Source organism: Magnolia sinica, chromosome 8 (genome assembly GCF_029962835.1).
Source record: "Magnolia sinica isolate HGM2019 chromosome 8, MsV1, whole genome shotgun sequence".
Taxonomy (NCBI): domain Eukaryota; kingdom Viridiplantae; phylum Streptophyta; class Magnoliopsida; order Magnoliales; family Magnoliaceae; genus Magnolia; species Magnolia sinica.
Window position 1 is genome coordinate 82,127,495 of NC_080580.1, and position 13,481 is coordinate 82,140,975.

The 13,481-nt window shown below is 36.6% G+C and overlaps 1 long non-coding RNA gene across 4 annotated transcripts; it reads right to left on the reverse strand.

Annotated features, from left to right (window-relative positions):
- Positions 1 to 1,056: 1,056 nt before the first annotated feature.
- On the reverse strand, positions 1,057 to 13,234 carry LOC131253523 (uncharacterized). 4 transcript variants are annotated; one of them, XR_009175243.1, is made up of 6 exons: positions 12,715 to 13,234; positions 3,425 to 3,725; positions 2,967 to 3,069; positions 1,968 to 2,087; positions 1,727 to 1,825; positions 1,057 to 1,156 (listed from the first exon to the last, which is right to left on the reverse strand). It is a non-coding gene; the product is annotated as an uncharacterized LOC131253523 (long non-coding RNA). The 4 variants fall into 4 exon arrangements; XR_009175244.1 differs by lacking the exon at positions 2,967 to 3,069 and having other exon boundaries at positions 3,425 to 3,511; positions 3,669 to 3,725; positions 12,715 to 13,059; XR_009175242.1 differs by lacking the exons at positions 2,967 to 3,069; positions 12,715 to 13,234 and having other exon boundaries at positions 3,425 to 3,511; positions 3,669 to 3,983.
- Between the last annotated feature and the right edge of the window lie 247 nt (positions 13,235 to 13,481).

Sequence of the window (13,481 nt, forward strand, 5' to 3'; positions counted from 1 at the left end):
AGATGAGATTCTTCTTCCACCAACCAAGAAATGTTCCAGAAAATTGGATTCTCAGCAATTAGAATCTAAGAAAAACAAAAGCCCTCTGAAATTAGAATCTAACAAACGATAGAGGATATACCTTCCTGAAGGTCATCTCTAAAATCTCTCCTCCTTTCAATGGAGAATGAAAAGTCTAAACTTTAAATACAATTAGACACCCCAAAACTTGAAACCTGTTATTCATGCATAAAAGATTCAGAAGAAGAATTTCCAATGAAGAGATGGGAATTGGAGAACACCCAATTTGAACAAGCTACTTTTAACTGGAAAATATGGGAAAAAAGAAAGGGAATCCTTTCAGTGCCTCAAGATTACAAGCCCTGCAACCACAAGCCATTAAGAGGAAAAAAAAACCATTAAAAAAGACCAAATAAAATTATAAATGCAATAGATTTCACAGACTTCACAGCATAGACAACAACTCAAACCAATTACATAAAGTAGGAAAATGATGTGTGTGTGTGTGTGTGTGTGTGTGGTGTGTGTGTGTGTGTATTCATGAAAGAAAATCTACTTCCACCAATCATAAAATGCTCCAAACTGCTTATTTTGAAATGGATAAACAATTTTGGAAGATGTGGTTGGCTGGTTGCAGTTGGATATTTGGTGCAGATTCTGTTCAGTATTTTATGGTGCAAATGCTTTATATAAATAAACTAGTAAAATGCATGTGTTGCACATGTGAGTATATCTTCATAATTAAATGGACTAATGTTGTTGATTAGCTTAATACCGACATTTAAAAAAAATCAATTCAATGTAAAAATATGTAGAGTACTAATGGGAAGGGGAAGAGCTCGTCCACCGCTCAAGTGGTGTACATGTGCAAAAATTTAGACCTTATAATTGTTGACTGCATTTTGAATAGAGATTGCATTAACACCAATCAAATAAACTTCAGTCATAGAATTTAGACCTTTACCATTTTAACTTGAACCATTCATTGACAATGAGCACTAACTGAAAGAAATGACTAAAATTATTTAAACCAGAAATAGAACATAACGAGCCCATGGGGACATTAAATGGAAAAGGGAAAATCCCATACACGAGCCTAATTTTTCTTCATTTTTCCTCGAGACGTCGCAGCACCGACTCTGCGAAGATTTGTTGCCTGAAAATGTGAAACAATAGTGCTATGATATTGCTAATGTTTTTGTATTAGATTGTCATGTTGCTTGTATGCTAAACTCAAGAGTCAAGACCTTCCTTTTCTTCATAAGTTGTATGATAAGCTTTATATCTATCAGATTTTCCAAGGCCACAGGCATGTATAGGAGAGCCCATCTACAAGATGGGGACACATGTAAAGACTACACATGGCCGTGAACAACCAAGCTGACCATCTGGTGTGCCCCACTGCAAAACCACCATCTCCCAAAAACCAGACCGGTCCACTCATCCAGTAATAGGGTATGAAATGAATAGACAACTGAAAGAACTTGTTTTAGAAGTCCATTTTTTTTGTACACTGGCCCACCTGATGAATTCACTGGCCTCATTATTGGGCCTTGGGAATCCATGACATGGGCCTACCTGAGAGACGGGTCAGATCTTGCAGTGTTCCACCATGGGCAAGGCTATACACCACAAACCTCTATATGCAACTAAAATCAGGCAGGCCATGACTGTCCATGCCAGATCCTCTATAGGTTTTTAAGAGAAAAAGATACATCTAACATACTTCTGTTCGGTGTGCTTTGGACCAGGACGAGAGTATTTCAGATATCCATCCCAAGGAACCTTTTTAAGACCAGCTCGAATAAATATTATGTCCCTGACTCTGCAACAAGAGCCATTTTATCAGACAAAAGGTTATTCCAATTGCAAGAAAGAACCAACATAGACTTTCTTTTAGAGATTAGAACAAAGAGTGACAAATGCCCAGGATCATCTCGTAGGAATTGCAAGGCAGTAAAAAATACCTTTATGAAAATTCTATTGGCGTCTCACCAGGTTTTAGATTTTGAGGTTCCGAGTAGCACACGTCACAAACAACAACCCATGATGTCATAAGATGGAGCAAATGCATTGTAAATGATTGCCTGCAAGCAAATAGCTCAATGAAAGACCATAAGAATGCAAAATATAGATTTAACATGGACAACCTAAATAACTACTTGTTCGGCTAATTTCATTGATCCTTGTGTTTTGAAGATCCATACCTGTTTGGTTTTAAAAATCAGTTAAAGTATAGCCCGCATTGGCCACGCCCATTATGTAATGCAGCATTTAACTAGTCCATTTCAAAAACAATGGGCCCATATCAGTGCCAATACACCCACAAAGTCTCCAATTCATTTTTTTTCCAAGTTTCCTGTTGTTTTTTTATTTTTATTTTTTATTTTTCACTTGCTTCTTCATTTCAACCATGGAGGAAGTTCTAAAACTCTTTTTATATTTATATCTAGGCCTAGTTTGGGGATAAAAACACAAAATTTAAATGAGATTAATGAATCAAAGTAGAATGAACCTTTTTTTGGAAAATTTAATGGGAGAAAAAAAATTGGGTGAAATAAAAAAGTCTATCAGCTAATACAGGGGAACATAACGATTCCTATCCAATAGTCATATTTAAAAATAATAATAAGAAGAAGATAGGAAATACAGCCCCCCATATCCAAGTCAATAATCATGGCTTTCTGGAATACAAGTTCAGCAGTGAATGTGGGCCAGTTTGGATGTTTTGGCTAGAGCTTAAGGCCCATGGGCTAGGCCCACATAAGAGTTTTGAGGCCTGATAATTAATTGGACTAGAACAAAGCTGGGATAATATAGCAACGCCATAAGGTTATGCACTTGGCTATCATCCTGTCCTAGATGGTTTGACAGCAGGATCTGCCATGAAAAACAACAACAATGAGAATGACAACAACAATGATGATGATGAATGATAAGGCATAAGTAGATGCTGAAGCATGCACCTGAAAAGTGCTTTTTCGGCACCAAGGATCTGAAGTGTAGAAGCAGGGAACTTAGCTAGATTTGTAAGACTTCTAGCATGGGAAATCAAACGAGCACCAACAACTTCACCAAGAATGATATCATGTATTTTTAATTTTTTTTAAAAGATAATTAGTTCATGCATTTAGCACAAGATCTATGACAGAGGAATGCTATGAAATTTATGAAAATGCCATCGAAGATTTTTTTAATTTTTAAAAAAAAAAAAAATGAAACTATTGAAACTATAAACGATACATCAACATCACAATCTTGCTGGGTTTTAGAAAGGAAAAGGAAATAAATCTTCGTCTTTCGCAAATAAGGGAAACCATCACATCTGAGGAAATTGATTTCATTTTCTCAGTTATTTATTTCCACCAATCCAAACAGCCCCTAATGGAATGGATGTGATAGAAAGTTCAATCGGAATATGTACCTGGAACTCAATGTGCTTGGGATTTTTTATGTACTTCTCCAAATAAACTCCATTACCAAATGCAGCCGCAGCTCTGCTCTTCACTTGCTGCACAAAAAGAAAGAAAGAAAGAAAGAAAAAAAGGACAATACAGTGTGAATTTTAAAGACAAACATAAACAGAATTGTATGCCAGATCATGTCAATGTATCTTACATTTGTATCAAGCCCAAAGATGAGCAGCCAAGGTAGCTAATAATACAGACCTGAAAACATACAACACTCTTCATACAACGCAAGAATTCCCCTCCTAACTTATAGACCTACAACCAACAATTCCTCCAAATAAGCACTCTTCATCCATTCTGCAACCATCCCAACACAGAATGCAAGTCATCCAAACAGACTACACAACTCTTCCAATCTGCACCCATCACATCACAGTATCCAATTACTCTACACATGCAAACCTGCAACCAACAATTAATCCAAACAGGTACATCATAGAATCATCTATTCACCAACCATCACAGCACAATGAAACTTGTGCTACCCACCAATTAGCTGAGATGGCCCTCAAGACCAAAGGCAAGCAATCAAAGCAGATAGCCAATCAAATAGTCCAAATTGTAAGGTCGCATTTTAGATGCACCGTGAACCAAAAACTACACTTATTTAATTAGTTTATTTTGAGTTAATGCATGCCTCAATTGAAACTGATCGCCAGAAAACAAAGAGTAACTGCACATTTAACTACGTGAAAAATGGAAAAAAAAAGTACAGATTTTGAGACAGTCCAGGACTGTCTCTAAAAGTCCTTGTTTTAAAGACGGTTTAGAGACGGCCGTAAGCCGTCTCTAAAATTTTAAGCGGCTCTTGACCGTCCCTAATATTGTCTTAAAATGTTGAACGTCCACAAATCATTTAAGATGGTCGAAGACCGTCTTATATGCGGTCATCTGAGACGGTCAAAGACCGTCCGCATTAAAGATGGTCCTTGACCGTCTGATATGTGGTCATATGAGATGGTTATTGTCCATCAGAGACGATCCTTGCCGTCTTATAGCCCTGGCAAAGACCGTCTTTATTAGAGACGGTCCTAAACCGTCTCTATTAGAGACTGTTAAAGACCATTTCTATTAGAGATGGTCCTAAACCGTCTATTTAAATTTTCTTTTTCAAAATATCATTTTTCTTAAACATTGTCAAAAATTAAGAAGCTAAAAAAAATTATGAATTTAAAAAAAAAAATAGTTGAGAAGCTTAGAAAAATAATTAACAATGTTTAAGAAAAATTTAAATTTTGAAAAAAAAAGATTTTGATAAAAAAAATGATATTTTGAAAAAGAAAATTTTAAAAATTTAAAAAAAATTGTGAAAAATTTGACAAATTGGAAAAAAATATATTTTAAAAAAAAGAAAACTAGATTTTGTATTTTGACAAGAAAAATTGAAAAGTTATATAACAAAAGTGAGGTTAAAAAAATGATATTTTGAAAAAGAAAATTTAAGAAATTAAACAAAATTGTGAAAAAATTGACAAATTGTAAACAAATATATATTTTGAAAAAGAAAACTAGATTTTGTAAAAAAAAAATGTTAAATTTATTTATAATAAAAATGATATTTAGTTAAAATAGTAAAAAAATATACATTTTGAAAAAAAAAATGTTAAATTTATTTGTGAAAAATAAAATTACTAAATTATTAGGCACGTTCACTAATTGAACCTTTAATCATTTTTGAACAATCTAATCAGTTCAAATTGAAGAGTAAATAACTTTAGATGTTTAAATCAAATTTCACTGAAATTGTTGATCAATCTTGTATGCCCAATATCTTTCTCATATGTAGCCTAATTAAGGCGATTAACTAGTCAAATTGAGAGTATTGATCAGTAAAATAGAGTGAATGGACCAGACATGTAAAATGGACCAAATATTCTGGTTAAAATTGTGACCCAACTTACTGACCTTCTGAGAACCTAAGAATTGATGTTAGTAAGTTTTGTGGGCCCCATCATGATGTGTGTCGAACATCAACACTGTGGATTTGATGTGTCCCCTTTAGGTTATGAGATATCTCAAAAATCATCGATAAACGAAACTCAAGTGGGCCATACCATTTAAAACTATGTGAAGACATCTTAAAAAATATAAAAGTACTTAGTGGGGCCCACATGAGTTTTGGATGCGGTTGAAAGTTGGTCTGACTCCTCATCCAAGTGGAACACACATAATGAGTGGGTTGGATATGCGAATCACATTTAGGCAGGCCCAATATATGATTATGAATGTTTTTAGGAAACCTTTCTCAACTACATTTAAGTGAGTTACTCGTTACCTTTACTAGTGTAAACTCTGTGGGGTTCACCGTTATTTATTTATTTTATCCCCTCCATTCATCCATGTTAACAGATAATTTGAGGTCTAAAGAACAAAAAGGAAGCATATCCAAAGCTCAAGTGGACCACACCACAAGAAATAGTGTGATTGAACCTCTACCATTTAAAATTTCTTAGAGGCCATAGAAGTTTTGGATCAAGCTGATGTTTGTGTTTTCTATTCATTTATATATTTTTGATATTATGAACAACTTTTAACTATTTTTGGACAATCTAATCAGTCCGGACATGAAGAGTAAATAACTTCAAATGTTTAAATCAAAATTCACTCAAATTGTTGATCAATCTTGTTTGCCCAATATCTTTCTCATATGTAGTATGATTGAGGCGAGTAACTAGTCAAATTGAGGGTAATGATTCAGTAAAATAGGGTGAATGGACCAGACATGTAAAATGGGCCCATCATGATGTGTGTCGAGCATTAACACCATGCATTTGATGTCTCCCCTTTAGCTTATGAGATATCTCAAAAATCATCCGTATACGAAACTCAAGTGTTAATTACCTTTTAAAACTATGTGAAGACATCTAAAAAAATATAAACAGTACAATATTGGATGTCATACCATTTTAGGGCCATAAAAGTTTTGGATCAAGCTGATTTTTGTTTTTTCCCTTCATCTAGCCCTGTATGACCTAATCAACATATTGGATGTTAAATAAACAGTACAGTAAGCCTTAAGAGGATTTTAATGATGGATATCCAATTACTATTGATTTCATGTGGTGTGGTGCACCTTAGATTTATGTGGTGGGGTCCACTACAGATTTTTATCTGCCTCATTCTCTGGCTCATGATGTAAAATGATATCTCAAAATGGATAGACGGTGTGGATATAACAAATACATCATAGTGGGGCCCACAAAACTGAACCGATGTGCAAGATAAGACAATAACCATTAAGAAAGCATCTTGGACATCCTTGGGCGATCGGGACCCAAACTGAACCGATGGAAAGAGCACAAAAAATGGTGGATATTCATCAAATTTCACTTCTTTTGGACGGTGCAGTAGGGAGGAACAAACGACAGACTATTCTAAAAGGGAGAGTGGCAAATTTTTAAATAAACAAAATTTCATATGCATGGACGTAAAGGATAACATATTTAAATAAACAAAATTTCATATGCATGGACGTAAAGGATAACATAGGTTTGCTTCAACGGTGGGTAGTGCCTCATCACAAGAGGATAGTGTGGCCCACACAGTTTGGATCTACTTCATACTTTGACCCATGGGCTTACACGTTATTGAGAAAATGATGAATGGAGTAGATCCCCGAGAATATCATCAGAAGTGGGCCCTACCTATTTTTTGAAGAAAGCATCCAAACAGTTCCCTTCTGGCAAAAAAGTCCAGTGAAGGACGTGCTTACTACTGGGTTTTGACACTGGGCCCCACCATCATCACTTTTCATGATTTGGACCGTCCAATGTGTCCCATGGGGCGGCAACAACCTATGCCTAGGTGGCAGAATTGTATAAGATCGCGAAGATTGGTTTTCACCCCCCAAAAGGTTTTTAGTGGTCGACGCTTATTCAACACTATTTCCTATAAATGTGGTCTAGTTGATATTGGGATATACCTCATTTTTTGTCTCATACCATAAAATGAAATGGAAAATTAGATGGATGGCAATGATGAAACACACACATCATGGTGGGGCCCATAGAGTACGACCACGTGACCCGCTCGTGAGACTGTGAGAGAGACTTGAAGTCTCACTCTCGCTCTCGCACCCTCTCTCACTCTCTCGCTCTCTATCCTCTGTCTCTCTCGGTCCTCTCTCCACCGCGCCCTCTCTCTGTCTCTGTCTCTCTCGGTGCTCTCTTTCTCTCTCTCGCATCCTCTCTCTCTCTGTCGCTCTCGGTCCTCTCTTTCTCTCATGCATCCTCTAAAGCTCGGTTGACCGTTATCGGGGCTCCAACTCATACAAGTATCTCTCTCTCTCTCTCTCAATCTCAATACCGATTGAAACGATTTGGGAATTTAGGGATTTGGGGATTTAGGGATTTAGGGTTTAAGGTGGGCCCTACTAAGTTTACTCAGTACAATAAGGGCCTGTTTGGCTAGGCAGATTGGATGGTATTAAAGTGGATTGCACGGATCTGAAGGTAATGCTAGCTACGTTAGTTGATTGGTGCAAGATCTATGGGATTGCTATATCCCGGGGTTTGGCACGCCCGGCCAATCCCCGGATTAAGCCTTCCAATCCCTTTCAATCCCTCGAACCAAACACATCCCATGCAATTTTGCTGATAAACTTTTCCCCTTTAGGATCTTTTAATAAAATAGATTTTGCTGATTAAAAAAAAAAAAGAAAAGTAAAAAAAAAAAGAAAAGAAAGAAAGATTGTATTTTCCTTAACATTCATATTACAGGTAATTTACCATGTTTGGGCTGAAAGGGTTAGTAGCACGGTTCAGATTTTCAGTTTGCTCGACTGGAGGCTGCTAGGGCTGATGGTTTAGTGATCCAAACAGTGGTTGAATTTTCCTGGTTGTGGACAGGAAGGCTGCTAGGCCTTGCTGTGGACTTGGAAGATCCTATCTGTATTTGGCCTTTTCCTGGTTGAATTTGCACAGTTGCTGTATTTTCTTTCTTAACCGTCTGTTGAAGGGTTATCATTCTTACAATCTGTGGGAGTTTAGTGCATAAGACATCCACTATGGGACCCATAATATCGACTGTTTATAAGACTGAAAGGTGGCTACAACCTGCCCCTACTTGTGCAAACCAAAAACGCAAAGGGAACTATACATTTTTTTCAGTCCAAACATTGTATAATAACTCTTCATATTATGAGTCTGGACTTTAGATTGCTACTACGTTTCTAGTTGGGCCTGAAACTTAAAAGGAATGCAACTGTAATTTGAGGGCTAGTTCCTTGCCATGAATGCCTGGTATCATGATTATAATTTGACCATTCCATCTTGATTAGATTGAATGCTCCCAATCAAATTGGCTTGTGTGTCCAGATGCAGCCTAAGGTCAGTATTTGGAATTTGGTCCTTCACTCTCTGTTGAGCTAATAATCATAGTTGAGTTCAATAGTGCAGCTAAATGCAACCTGAGTTGTTTGTCTAACCATGGAATTTCAAGTGCGTTGCTTTGACATTGAAATCTCATATGAAGCAGTATCATTTTTGGTGTCTTCACTTTCCAGCAATATTGTCAAATGACATTAACCTAAACCTAAACCTAAACTTGAAAACCCAAAGCCAAACCCGATCCGGAACCCGAACCCGATTTCCTAAACGTAAACCTTAACCTATTCTCAACTAACTCAACCTATAGCTTATAACCTAAACCTAAACCTTAACCTAAACCGAAACCGAAACCTTAACCTAAACCTAAACTACAACCTATAACCTTAACCTAAACCAAAGCCTATGACCTAAAACCTTAACCTATAACCTATAACCTAAACTTATAACCTATAACCTAACCTTAACCTAAACCTAAAACCTTAACCTAAACCTAAAATATAAACCTTAACCTATAACCTAAAACCTAAACCTAAACCTAAAACCTAAATGTATTCTCAAATCCCTAAACCTAAACCTACACCTAATCCTAATCTTAACTCCCTAACCTAAACCTAAACCTAAACTTGAAAACCCAAAGCTAAACCCGATCCCGAACTCGAACCCGATTTCCTAAACCTAAACCTTAACCTATTCTCAATTCCCTAAACCTATAGCTTATAACCTAAACCTTAACCTATTCTCAATTTCCTAAACCTATAGCTTATAACCTAAACCTTAACCTAAACCTAAACCTAAACCTATAACTTATAACCTAAACTTGAACTTAAAACCTAAATGTATTCTCAAATCCCTAAACCTAAACCTACACCTAATCCTAATCTCAACTCCCTAACCTAAACCTAAACCTAAACTTGAAAACCCAAACCTAAACCCAATCCCGAACCCAATTTCCTAAACCTAAACCTTAACCTATTCGCAATTCCCTAAACCTATAGCTTATAATCTAAACCTAAACCTAAACCTATAGCCTTAACCTAAACCAAAACCTATGACCTAAAACCATAACCTATAACCTATAACCTAACCTTAATCTAAACCTAAAACCTAAACCTTAACCTATAACCTAAAACCTAAATGTATTCTCAAACCCCTAAACCTAAACCTATACCTAATCTTAATCTCAACTCCCTAACCTAAACCTAAACCTAAACTTGAAAACCCAAACATAAACCTGATCCCGAACTCGAACCCGATTTCCTAAACCTAAACCTTAACCTATTCTCAATTCCCTAAACCTTAACCTATAACCTAACCTAAACTTAAACCTATAACTTGCACTTGTAACCTAAACCTAAACCTAAAACCGAAATGTATTCTCAAATTCTTAAACCTAAACCTACACCTAATCATAATCTAAACTCCCTAACCTAAACTTAAACCTAAACTTGAAAACCCAAACCTAAACCCGATCCTGAACCCGAACTCGATTTCCTAAACCTAAACCTTAACCTTAACCTATTCTCAATTCCCTAAAGCTATAACTATATACTACAACCTATAACCTAGCTAAACCTAAACCTTAACCTAAACCTATAACTGAAACCTAAACCTTAGCCTAAACCTAAACCAAAACCTATAACCTAAACCTTAACCTATAACCTATAACCTAAACTTATAACCTATAACCTAACTTTAACCTAAACCTAAAACCTAAACCTAAACCTAAACCTAAACCTAAACCTAAACCTTAAACCTAAATATATTCTAAAATCCCTAAACCTAGACCTACACCTAATCCTAATCTCAACTCCCTAATCTAAACCTAAACCTAAACTTGAAAACCCAAACCTAAACCCGATCCCGAACCCAAACCCGATTGCAATAATAATGTAGCTCAATTACATGGCAACAAACAAGAATGTATCCCTTTTAACACATGCCCCTTTTTACAAAGCTTTAATTTTTGTTGTTATTTCTATTAACTTGAATTGTAGCCCAATCACATGGCAATAAACAAGAATGTATCCCTTTTAACACATGCCCCTTTTTACAAAGCTTTAATTTTTGTTGATGTTTCTATTAACTTAAATTGAAACACTTTTTTGCATTATTTGCTTGCATTAGTTTTATTTTAATGATCATTTTTATTTTAAAAAAGTGCCCAATTTTTTGGAAGAAGTTTCTGCAATTCTTCATGGTTTTGAATTATAATGTTTTAATTTGTTGGTTGAATATTTTTTTATTAGATGAAAGACACAAAGAAAATTGTTGCTGATTTTTTTCCTTTTTTTATTTATGATGTTAAACTTATATGTATTTATGCGTGGATAAATGTAATCTGGATAAGATTGTTTGTGTTTGGATGGATGTAGTTTATGTTTGGATTAATGTAGTTTATATTTGGATGGATTTACGTAGTTTGGGTTTAGATGGATGTGAATGTGAATATGATGAAATATATTATATAACAGGTGTATATCAGGAAGAATACGATGAAATATATTGTAACAGGTGTATATTGATCGTCTCAAATTTGAAAATGTCCTTTGAAGGCTCATAAGAGACGGTTCATAGCAGTCCTTTTTAAGGACGGTCCATGACCGTCCTTTTAAATGCTCATAAGAGACGGTTCATAGCAGTTCTTTTTAAGGACGGTCCATGACCATCCTTTTAAGGCTCATAAGAGACGGTTCATAGTAGTCCTTTTTAAGGAAGGTCAATGGCCGTCCTTTGAAGGCTCATAAGAGACTTTTCGTCAATAAGAATGACAGTTTTCAACCATCCTTAAGTAACATGACGCGTCAAAATTTGACGGCCCATGCGACGGTCCATGACCGTCCTTTTTTCACTGTTTTGGTGTAGTGTTTCCTATTTCCATAGAAAAATCCCTACATTGCCAAAAAACGCATTTGATTGCTCTCTCGCTATTTAAATTGCCCTTATTTTTTTCCAAACATCAAAATTCGAAAAGACAATAAGAAGAGGACAACAAGAAGAGGATAAGTCCTTGGGACAACCAGATCTTCAACATCTTGCATGCATTCATCAGAAACATTTGTATAAAATGTCTTCCTCACATTAGCTTGAGCTCCAAATTGCAATTCTGTTACTTTCAATTTGTACGTGCGCTACTCCCTTGTCAACAGTAGGAAAAAACATTTTTTTTTAACTGAATGTCTGGAATTCAATTTGCTCAGGCATCCAAACAGCCCAATTTCCAGAGCCAAATCACAAATAACAATGTTCAAGATTTCATGGTTGATGACAAGTCAGCCTCTCAAATCTATATTGGTAGAGATGTTTCTCTAACACAATAAATTGCTACTACTGAGAAGAAATAGATAAAGCCCAACATCATGCTTTTCAAAAAATAAAAAATAAAGCTCAAGATTGTCCTATTTTCTCCAAAAACTGAAGGGCCTAGGCACATGGATACCTGATTCAGTTTCTACTGAAGATAGAGCCAACATCTTGACATATTGTAACGCACACTACTACTTTTTCTCTTATGCTTTTCTCGGCTGCAAAAGAGGCAACAGGTAAATAAATACATTGAAATGCTCAAAAAAACTCAATCAGATTTTAAATCATAGTTGATGTCAAAGTGAATCGAACTGCAAATTGGGCAGTAGATCATAGATTTTTCCAGAACTCCTTAGACTAATTACAAAACCAAAAGAAAATCAAGATTGACATGTGGTAATGCACACTACAGCTATTATACAACAGATGCCATGTTCGAGGTACACTTTACAACACAAAGAAGGGTTTCAGATGTGACAAGTTTGGTCAATGGTTCAGTGAATAAGGCCATTACAAATCAAAACAGTACTAGAGATTTCATTGGCCAAAATCTACAGAAATTTGGGGGAAAACAGAAACTAAGTAAGAAAAATCAGGGAAATGTGGATTCAAACCTTATGAATGGACTGAATGCAATCCCTAAGCGTACGGACCAAATCCGAACTCCAGTCGATGCACACCTGCGAAATCCGATCGTCAGAAGCTCGATCAGATCAATGGCTCGCTGTTTCTGGTGAAGGGAGGGAGAGGGAGAGGGAGAGGGAGAGAGGGGAATAGAGAGTGAGAGAGAGAGAGAGAGATCAGGCGATCGGTAGTGAGGGAGTGGGAGACAGATGGGCAGAGGGATCGAGAGGATTGAGAGGGTTTTCATCCTTCTTGACCTTGGCCTTGTAGATGTATGACATCCTCATGCCGCAAGAGAGAAACAGGTGGAAAAAAAACACTAGAAGATGCAGACCATGAATTACCTGGTTGTGCTCATTGAGGCTCTCTTCGTCGAGCTCCGAGTTGAAGAGGAAGAGGGAGAGAGAGAGAGAGAGTGGGAGACTGATCGAGATCGAGAGAGAGATCAAGAGGGAGGGAGAGAGATTGAGGGAGAGAGGGGCTGAAATAGGGACTGGTTAGGGCCGGCGCTCAAACTAGTCCTCAACTCTTAAGAGAGGGACGCGGATTAGCTGCTGACAGGTTAAGTGGGCTCGCTGCTGAAGTGACGTCACCAAGTTATGTGGGCCCCACTATGATGTATGTTTTGTATCCACACCATCCATACATTTTGAGAGGTCATTTTAGGGTATGACACAAAGAATGAGGCAGATCCAAGGCTGGAGTGGACCCCACCACAGAAAATAGTGGAGAGAGTGACACCCATCGTTTAAACCTT